The sequence below is a fragment of the Theropithecus gelada genome, chromosome 17 (genome assembly GCF_003255815.1).
Source record: "Theropithecus gelada isolate Dixy chromosome 17, Tgel_1.0, whole genome shotgun sequence".
NCBI classification, from domain to species: Eukaryota; Metazoa; Chordata; class Mammalia; order Primates; family Cercopithecidae; genus Theropithecus; species Theropithecus gelada.
The window spans coordinates 62,043,272-62,054,632 of record NC_037685.1 but is presented as its reverse complement, the minus strand read 5'-3'; positions in this window follow the sequence as shown (position 1 = coordinate 62,054,632).

Genomic DNA, 11,361 nt, shown 5'->3' with positions numbered 1-11,361 from the left:
GAGCTGTACACAGGAAACTGGTGCAAATGACCGTGACGTTGTACTGTATTTTCATCTTTCTTCTTTTCATTTTTGTTCTGCAGCAAAAAATTGTAATGTTTATAATTTAAATATTAATAATGTAGCTGGTGGGCCAGATGCAATGGCTCACACCTATCATCCCAGAACCTTGGGAGGCTGAGGTGGGAGGATTGCTTGAGGCTAGGAGTTTGAGACCAACCTGGGCAACAAAGTGAGATCTCCATCTCTACAAAAAATTTTTTTGAAAAATAGCTGGGCTTCCATCCTGGCTAACATGGTGAAACCCCGTCTCTACTAAAAATACAAAAAACTAGCCGGGCGTGGTGGCGGGCGCCTGTAGTCCCAGCTACTCGGAGGCTGAGGCAGGAGAATGGCCTGAACCTGGGAGGTGGAGCTTGCAGTGAGCTGAGATCGCGCCACTGCACTCCAGCCTGGGTGACACAGCGCGAGACTCCGTCTCAAAAAAAAAAAAAAAAAAAAAAAAAGAAAAATAGCTGGGCTTGATGGTGCACGCCTGTAGTCCCAGCTACTCAGGAGGCTGAGGTGGGAGGATCGTTTGAGCTCAGGAGGTCGAGGTTGCAGTGAACCATGATCAGGCCCCTGCACTCCAGCCTGGGCAACAGAGCAAGACTGTCTCGAAACAACAACAACAAAATAATTCAGCTGGTATTCAGTAATACATGATACTTAAGTGGTCTGCCTTAAAAATATATATATATATACAACTTTTTAAACAACCCATACAGGTTGACAGGTCAACACTGAAGACTTTATGAAATAAGATTTGCAGTGAATGAGAAGCACAAATTATATTCTTCTTCTTTTTCAATTAAATTTGAAACACGCTTCAGCAAATATGTATGTGTCTTCCAGGTGGATGTTGCGTTTCAGGTTTCCTTTCTGTTGCCTACAGTGCTTTAAGTCTGCCAGAAATTCCCTTGAGAGAGAAGGAGATCTAAATGCAGAATATTAAGTCCTCTGCCTATCATATCCATAAAGCCACACCTACCTCTCTCCCAGGGGCGTGAGAAATTGCTTTTGTGTGCTATTTGGAGAGGCATTGGCATCCAGAAACAAAAGTGAAACAAACCAATGCCCTCAAGAGATAAGATAAAGAAGTACAAAGACCTAAAGAAGCACTGAGTTTTAAGTCACTGGTTTTAAGAAATAATTCAAGTTAAAGCTTTGGAGTCACTGCATTTGTGACGACTCTCACTTGACCACTTGCTAGTATGGGTATCCTTGGGCAAGCATCCAACCTCCTGTGCCTCAATTTCTCCATTTGTCAAATGGGCACAATCATACTGACCTTATAAGGTTTCACTGATGTGTGAGAATTTAATAAAATAATCAATGGAAAATGCCTGCTATTTTGCTTGGCATTTGGTAACAGCTTAATACATTGTTAGCTATTGCTTTTTTTTTGAGATGGGATCTCGCTGTGTTGCCCAGGCTGGTCTTGAATTCCTGATCTCAAGGAGTTTCTTGAATTCTGAACATTGGAATCATCCAGGGGATTGATGCCTGGGTTCACCCAAGGGATTCTGCTGGACTTGGTCTGGGTGTGGCTTGTGCTTTGGAAGTTTTAAAAGCATTCCTGGTGATTCTTAATGTTCAGCTAAGTTTGGAAACTAATGCTTTTTGGTGTTGTCCTAACCAAAAAGGCAAAGCAGATATTTATAGTTCAGATCAAATTAAGGCAGTATGTATTTTGAGCTAATAATTTGACTCACTTTGCTGCATTAGTCACTCAAATTAGCCAAGCAACTATTGTTTTCACTGAATTTATAAGTTTTGGCTGATTTGACTAATTAAGCAAAAAGTTTGATTCCTTAAGATCATATGGCCACAAGCTCAAGTAAATTAAATTCATTGGGAACCAGCTATGCTTGTGGGTATTTTGAACCATTATGATACATTAGGCATGCATTATTTATTTATTTATTTTTATTTTTGAGATGGAGTCTCACTCTATTGCCTAGGCTGGAGTGCAATGGTGTGATCTCAACTTACTGCAACCTCTGCCTCCCAGGTTCAAGTGATTCTCACTGCCCCAGCTTCCTGAGTAGCTGGGATTAGAGATGTGCACCACCTTGCCCGGCTAATTTTTCTATTTTTAGTAGAGATGGGGTTTCACCATATTGGCCAGGCTGGTCTCGAACTCCTGACCTCATGATCCGCCCACCTCGGCCTCCCAAAGTGCTGAGATTACAGGTGTGAGCCACCATGCCCGGTCTTAGGTAATGGATATTCCATTAAAATGCTGATACTTTTCGATGTATTTGATCGGTTCATCCAGTAAAAACTTGATTCTTCAAACTAATATAGCTACAGTCTAAAGGAAATTGAATTTGTTGGACACCAACTAGGCTTTTCAGTGTAATTTAGGATATAAATTACTATAGGAATACACATCATTTAATTCCTGCACATTTGCCAACAAAGTAGATGTTAAATCAAAATGCTATTGTTGGAATGAAACGGATGCTGCCTTGTCCTTTGATCTCATTCTGGGGACTTTTGAAGGTGTGTAGGTTGCTATTGGATTTGTACACCACTGTTGGTTTATTACTAACCACCTCTTTTAAAAATTAATGAGCCTGTTGGTTAACTTAGTGCTTCAGGTCACACTGATCCATCAGATGAATCACAAGTGAGGTAGCACTCTCAGGCTCTATCAACTTCCTGTCAACATTTTCCGTTGGAGGCATGAAATGCTAGATTAGAAAAAGCCCTGGCCCTTGTTGCCCAGAGTGCTGCATCTGGCCATGGACCTGGGGCATCGGGTGCTACTTTAACCAGTTGAGCAGAGCAAACCTTTCTGCTATGTATCCATAGTTGGACAAAACAGAAACCACCACTTGTCTCCAGACTCTAAAATATAAAACAGTAATCAGGCAATTATATGTGTACGGTTTATTTTCTCCACTGCAGAATAAGTTATTTGTTTATTAAGTATGTATTTATAAGGGGCAAAAAAATGACATCATTAGAACATGGGGTGCATACAAAAATTATTTTAATTTCCTCTTTTATTTATTTATTTAATTTTTGAAACAGAGTCTTTCTGTCACCCAGACTGGAGTGCAGTGGTGTGATCTCGGCTCACTGCAACCTCCACCTCCTAGGTTCAAGAGATTCTTGTGCCTCAGCCTTCAGCTGGGACTACAGGTGCATGCCACTGCACATGGCTAATTTTTTTGTATTAGTCAGGAGGCAGAGGTGGGAAGATTGCCTGAGACCAGGAGGTCAAGGATGTAGTGAACTGAGTTCATACCACTGCACTCTAGCACAGGCAACAGAGCAAGACCCTGTCTCGGAAAAAAAAAAAAAAAGCTGGGTGCTGTGGCTCATGTCTATAGATGTCTATAGTCCCAGAACTTTGGGAGGCCAAGGAGGGTTGATCACTTGAGCCCACGAGTTCAAGACCATCCTGAGAAACATGCCAAAACTTCATCTCTACAAAACATTAAAAAAAAAAAAATTAGCCAGGCATGGTGGTGTGCCTATAGTCCCAGCTACTCAGGAAGCTTAGGTGGGAGAATCCTTTGAGCCTGAGAGGTCAAGGCTGCAGTGAACTGAGATCGTGACACTGCACTCCAGCCTGGGCAACAGAGTGACACCCTGTCTCAAACAATAAAAAAATAAATGGTGCTTTAGGCAGCGTGTTCTGTGGTGTCCCGGCCATTGGAGGTAAAACACTCACTGGGGCTGGGTCAGCGTGGGGCAGGCAAAATGGACCATAAGGGCAGGGTCCAAGAAGATTCCACAGGAATCAAGAGGATGATGGTAGTGTCACCAATTCCAGAACAATGGAAAAGATGCGGTGCTTATTTGAGAAAATGGTTCGCATCTTTAGCCTCTGCACATGTGATTTTAGGCTAATTTTAACAAGGCCATCGAGAGACTTGAAAACCTTTAGGTATTTTCATGCTCCTAGAGTGAGGATACTCTATGGGTGGGTAGAGGTGGGTTATCTGTGTGGGTTTTATGCACTCCTCTTTACAGAGAGGTGGCAGCTGAACCAGGCAAGGAGCTTCCTGTCCTTTCTGACATATATTTGCTTAATGATCTCTGCCTGCACCCTGTAGAGTTTGAAGAGCAACGTACTAGAACCATGTTTCTTCTGACATACTCTGGCTGTACGATGCACATACTTTCCGACAATATCCACATCAGACACCTCTCTTCTGATTCTAGGCTCCCAGATTGTGGCTTTTGCGTTATCCTGTGAATTGCCTGAATTGCCAGCTCTGGCTAGGCTGGCTTCTGAGCACAGCTTCCATCACTCAGGCTGTTGCTCTGTCCTGGCACAGTCTATCTTGTCCATACCACACTGGTTGTTGAGCAGTTGATTGGTAAGGTTGCACTTGACTTATGAGAACCAGCTCAAACTGCTTATGACCCTAAAAGAGATTCGCTTAAAGAAGGTGTTACAACAATTAAGAATACATCAACACACACTTAGATTAAATATTTAGATAATGCATGCATTAAGCAAAGCACTGTTTTAGTTTGATGATAAAATCAGGATCAGCTAGTCACCTGATAACATTTCATAGCTGCTTAATTTATCAATGAAACTCACTGACTTCAATTTTCTAACCTTACACTTGTAAGAAAGACATTAATATTAAAGATTATAGTGATATCCAGTAGAGGAGAAGACAGTAATAAATAATTAGCTTCTTTATGCTTCAGTTGCTTTCCTAAATTACTTATGAAACAGCAACAAATACTACTAGTGCCATTGGGAAAGCTGACATTATCCATTTCTTATTTAACAATGGAGTCATTTAAAAAGGAAAAGAGAGAAAAAGGAGGCTGGGAGTGAGAAACTCATTATTGTATTTAATACAGACCTGGTATCTTTTTTTTGTTTGTTTGTTTGAGACGGAGTCTCGCTCTGTCGCCCAGGCTGGAGTGCAGTGGCACGATCTCACTGCAAGCTCCGCCTCCAGGGTTCACACCATTCTCCTGCCCCAGCCTCCCGAGTAGCTGGGACCACAGGCACCCGCTACCATGCCCAGCTAATTTTTCGTATTTTTAGTGGAGACGGGTTTCACTGTGTTAGCCAGGATGGTCTCAGTCTCCTGACCTCGTGATCCACCTGCCTTGGCCTCCCAAAGTGCTGGGATTACAGACGTGAGCCACCGCGCCTGGCTTTTTTTTTTTTTTTTTTTTTTTTTGAGATGAAGTCTCACTCAGTTGCCCAGGTTGGAGTGCAGTGGTGCAATCTCTGCTCACTGCAACCTACTTCCCAGGTTCAAGCCATTCTCCTGCCTCAGCCTCCCAAGCAGCTGGGATTACAGGTGCCCACCACCATGCCTGGCTAATTTTTGTGTTTTCTTAGAAGAGATGGGGTTTCAGCATGTCGGCCAGGCTGGTCTGGAACTCCTGACCTCAGGTGATCTGCCCGCCTTGGCTTCCCAAAGTGCTGGGACTACAGGCGTGTACCACCGCGCCCGGCCAGATTCTGGTATCTTGAGAGGCTGCACATTTGACTGAAGGATATCAAAAGCCACTAAGCAAGAGAATGGCATTTGTTGTCACCAAAGTAAACAATTTTTATTTCTGCTTTCCATATGCAGGCATATGAGTAAAGAAAACACGGCATATTGTATTTGTACATTTTGGGAAAACATGTAGCCTTATAATCATCATAATATTAAACACATCCCTTATGCTATTAAGTGTTTCCTCACTGCTCTGGGAGTTCTGCATTAGCAAAGGAGATGGAAATTATTGGTTCTAAGAAATTTCAGCTCCAGTATGAATTCTGATATGGTCCAGATTGAAAGAACTACACCTAAATTGTCTCAGTGATGTGACAATTTATTTTATAACTGTTTCCAGAGCATGTAGTTCAAATATCACAACTTATCAAATATAAACCTCATTGCCAGGAAATTTTCCCTGAGGGTGACTGAGATTTTTTTAATTTTCTGATCTCTCTAGGGATGACAATGTCTCCCATCCTCCATAATCTCCAAGATTTTTTCTCTCTGTCCAAAAGAGGAAAGTTTTGGTGGAGACCAAATCCGTGTCCCCAGATAAACATGGTCAAATGAATACATTTCTAGAAAGTTCATTAGCAAAAGTTCAGATAAATTGAGAGTATTTTTTAGGAATTGTCATTTCCTTACACTCTGATAACATTTGCGCCTGCTAGATAAAATGTTTACAATAAACTTTGTAAATCTCCATATTTTGAGAAATCATTTGTGGCATTAAGACTGGAAATAGAAGAAATAAATGAAAATAAGAAATCATTGATAATGTCTATGAAGTCCTCAACAGTATGTGCTCAACAAATATTATAGGTGTTAGCATCATAATATTATTTGGGAATATTTGTATTTAATGAAAAATGGTACATATATATTTATAAATGTGAACACATATTTATATACAGCATAGGTATATATAAACAGAAAATAGTCTGTCTTTCCTAATTGCCAGAAGTAATCTTTGCTTGGGAATTAATTCATTGCTGTTTGCTATTATTTCTTCTCCTCTGCAGAGTTGGAAAGGAGAGCATACCAGTAGAGGTGTGAAATGGCTCATTTATTTGCATTAATTATTAACTTTGAAGCCTCACCAAAATGGTTCTAATCTTAGCATTGAAGCAACTTTGGTCCTTGATGAAATACCTAATCAACGAATTAAAATCGCAAAACATGCTAAGAATGCCACTGTTGTCATGTAATAATGGAATGTGAGAAGGGACTTCAGACATCATCCGGCACAATGCCTTCATTTCACAAGTGAGTAACCTGGGGCCCGAACAAGTAAGGGGACATGTCAGATGGGTCATTCCAAAACTGAAATTTTGCCTCCATATCCAGGCTCTGGCCAGCCACATTATCTGTAAGGCTTTTTACCCTTCTATGAAAACTAAGTCTGGCCAGGTATGGTGGCTCACGTCTGTAATCTCAGCGCTTTGGGAGGCCGAGGCAGGCAGATCACTTGAGGTCAGAAGATTGAGACCAGCCTGGCCAACATGGTGAAACTCTGTCTCTACTAAAAATAGAAAAATTAGCCAGGCGTGGTGGCTCACGCCTGCAATCCCAGCTACTCAGGAGGCTGAGGCAAGAGAATTGCTTGAACTCGGGAGGTAGAGGTTGCAGTGAGCCAAGATCGTGCCACTGCACTCCAGCCTGGGTGACAGAGCGAGACTCAGTCCTGAGAAAACAAACAAACAACAACAACAACAACAAAAACCCCCCAAAATACAACAAAACCAAGTCTATCTGATTATGTGAGTCTGTGGGACTCCATTACAGTTGGATTGGCCTCTTTGGCCTCTTGGGGGTGATGGCCTCGAATACTTCTCAAATACAGAGAAAACAAGTTGGTTCTAAAATGATGGAAAAGAACAGGCCCCAACAAGCATCTCTCCTTAACCTCACCTTTTCTGCTCTGCTGTTGTGGATATCCCAAAATATGTGGGCGTTCAGGAATATTACCTCCCTTTAGGATAAAAAAGTCCATTGTTTTACTTTTGTTTTCTGAGTTTGTTGTTGTTGGTGGTGGTGGTGGTGGTTTTTGTTTTTGTTTTTTTCCAAAGACAAGGTCTCTCTCTTTTGCCTAGGCTGGAGTGCAGTGGTGCCATCATAGTTCAATGCAGCCTCAAATTCCTGGGTTCCAGTGATGCTCCTGCCTTAGCCTCCTGAGTAGCTGGGACCATAGGCATGCACCACTAGGCCTCGCTTTTTTTTTTTTTTTTTTTTTTCCCAGTGTTTTTAGAGATGGGGTTTTGCTATATTGTCCAGGCTGGTCTTGAACTCCTGGCCTCAAGTGGTCCTCCCACCTCAGCCTCCCAAAGTGCTGGGATTACAGGTATGAGTCACTGCACCTGGCCACCAAGTATATTTTTAAATGAGGTTTTTGAAATAGGTCACGGAATACTCTCACATCTAGGCAGAGAATTTTTAGTGATAATTGGTTATTGATGAGTTCAAGAAACCACTTCTCTCTGATTCTCATGTTCCAAATAGCTGGTCCAGTTGTGCAAATTAGCCTGAAACTACATATGCAGAGCCTAAAGTGGGGTAAGGGTTGGAGGCTCCTCAAAGGCAGGGTGTGGGTCCCCTTTATAGTTGTATCTCCAGGCCCAAGTGCAGCTTTTGGTCATTGGAGGTGTTCAATGAAGTTTGCTGCACAACTTAATGAAAGAGTAAACAAATTAAATTTCTGGTTCTCCGAGCTTTTCTTTTTATTTTTTTTGAGATGGAGTCTTGCTCTGTCACCCAGGCTAGAGTGCAGTGGCATGATCTCGGCTCACTGCAACCTCCGCCTCCCCAGTTCAAGTGATTCTCCTGCCTCAGCCTCACAAATAGCTGGGACTACAAGTGCCTGCCACCGCACCCAGCTAATCATTGTATTTTTAGTAGAGACGGGGTTTCACCATCTTGGCCAGGCTGGTCTTGAACTGCTGACCTCGTGATCCACCCGCCTCAGACTCCCAAAGTGCTGGGATTACAGGCATGAGCCACCGCGCCTGGCCTCTCCAAGCTTTTCATGGGAATAGAAGAGTATCTTAACACACAAGCAAGCATTTGTGTTTTCTTTTTTCTTTTTTTTTTCTTTTGAGATGAGATCTTGCTCTGTCATCCAGGCTAGGATATAGTGGCATAATCACAGTTCACTGTAGCCTCAACCTCCCAGGCTCAAGTGATCTTCTCACCTCAGCCTCTCAAGCAGTTGGGACCACAGGCATGTGCCACCACAGCTGGCAAACTCTTTTTGTATTTTTTATAGAGATGAGGGTCTCACTATGTTGCCCAGGCTAGTCTTGAACTCCTACACTCAAGTGATCCATCCACCTTGGCTTCTCAAAGTGCTGGGATTACAGACATTTGTGTTTTATGAAGTCGTGTCTCGCAAACTTGATGGTCTAGTGGCTACTTTGGTGAGTCCAAAAAATCAACCAAACAAAAAAACAGAAAACAAAAAACCCTTTTAAACTTTTCTATCCTTTTCTAATAGTCACTGCATAGCATCTTCCCACGTGTAAAGGTGTATCCTTTGAACTTTAGCAGGTGACGTGGGCATGAGTCTCTGTACCTCATGAATTCCTCAGAATTCTATGTCATTCTGAAATGTTGACCTATTTCTCTTGCTTACTGCTGAGGCCAGTAAACTAGCTGTCTTAGCGTCTCACCTCTTGTGGAATATCTCTGGCAAAGCCCGTTTCCAAGTGTCTTGCATTAGTGGAGATGTGTGTTGTATGGTGTCCTCATCAAGAAAAAACACACGTTTGCTTGCTGAAATTTTAGACAATTTCCTTCTAACAAAAGCCCTTGCCTGCCTATCTTTAGAATCCCAGCCTGGGGTGGGCACAGTGGCTCACATCTGTAATCCTAGTGCTTTGGGAGGCTGAGGCAGGATGATCACTTGAGGCCGGAAGTTCGAGACCAGCCTGGACAATATAGTGAGACCCTGTCTCTACAACAAATGTTTAAAATAAATTAGCCGGCATGGTGGCACGTGCCTGTAGTTCCAGCTGCTCTGGAGGCTGAGGCAGAAGGATCGTTTGAACCCAGGAGCTCAAGGTTACAGTGAGCTATGATCGTGCCACTGCACTGCACTCCAGCCTGTGCAACAGAGACCCTGTCTGTAAAGTAAGTAAATACATAATTAAAAAATTAGAATCCCAGCCTGACTTGTGACTAAATTCGTTCACTAAGTGTGAGAGATGCTAACATTAAGTGCTGGTATATATGCTGCTTCAAAGATGGCCCTTCTGACAACCATATGTTGTGAAACTGTTTGATGCATGTGGCCCACCAGTAGGAAAAGGCATTGCAGTCAGCACTGTCAAGAGATCAGGCAGAAGTGTAACATATGTATATTTTAAAGAAGGAGCAACAGTTGGGAATGGACAAAAGACACAGCCAGGGCACCCTCAGAAGCCTGTAATTATACTAGTAACCAAACCTTCCCATAGGAGAGCTCATTTTCAGAGAGGTGAAACTGAATCTGAAGACACGTTTCTGAGACATGAATACTGAGATTGCTTTACCTCGGCATCGGCAATAAAACATCTTACGTTGATCACATCTTTCCCAGACATCAGAAAAGAACATGACTCACCTCATTGGTGTAAAAAGGACACTCTGCTTCCCTTCCTAAAACCTTCCATGGTATTGTTCCGCTTTTGGTTCTGAATTATAGAAAGATGAATATTTTTGTCCCTGAGCCAGGAAGGCTGTGTGCCACGTGTCTTTTACACAGCAGCTACATTTCACAAAAGAGTGTTTTTTACCTGATTCTTCCTGTGGCATTTTAGAAATTTGCTCTGGACTTTCTAACATTCATTTCTTGTGTCCCCAAGGCACCATCACGAGTCAGTGGGAGGAAAAACATTAACTTCACTGAAGCCGGGAGAAAGGTCGAATGGCATGTCCAGAATCACACAGTGACTCAGAATACCTGCCTGGGCAGCTTCTTCATCTGTTAGAAGGTTCACTTTTCAAACAGCAAGAGATATTTATTCATTTTGGAAACCTCTTCTGCTGCATTTCTAAATGGTCAGCCTCTAGATTAGGGGAGGAAATCACCCAGTTTTCACTAGCTACCACAAGCCAACACAGTGAACATAAAAGCTTGTAGAAAGATTATTCCATCAGGATAAATCTATAGTTGGTTATCATCATGCTTGAGAAGCGTTTTCGGAAGTGAGCTCGAGCTTTGGAAATTGATTTCATAGAGCAGGTCTGTGTCCTCATGACCACCCCACCTGCACCCCAACAGTGTCCCTGCAAGACGAATGCCCTGGAGGAGCAAGACCAGCACCATTGCCCACCTGACATTTAAAAATGTTCTCATATTTGGGTGAAAGCAGACTTCAGATGTCTGGGTTACCACTTTTTCAGTCTTTTCTTAGATGCTTGCATTGTAGAAAAATGTTAGGTAGAGAATTAAGGCAATTTAACAATCACATGCCACACTCCAGAAGTTTAGGATATCACCTTTAGGTCAGCTCATGTTTTTAATCAACTCATGATAACTATTGGTTCTAAATGAAAAGTTTCCCTTTTTATTGTTTAGCTGTGGTTGAAATGTGCATTTTTTTCTGAATCAATAAAATCATCTTAGAAGTTGGTTGGCATCTTCTCAGATTTCCCTGCTCCTGTTGGGGCACAAAAATTCTCTTTGGTTCTACTTTACCCCTTGCATGTTAAGCAATCCTAGTTCCCTTACCTTACCTGATCCTTTCCCCTCTCCCTCCAGCTGATGGCTCCTCTCTGATCCTGCTGGGAGGTTCCTGACTACATTCTCCCGGGTAGTTCAGAAATTTACCCTCACCAGTAGCCCTCACTCTCCAAAACAAAA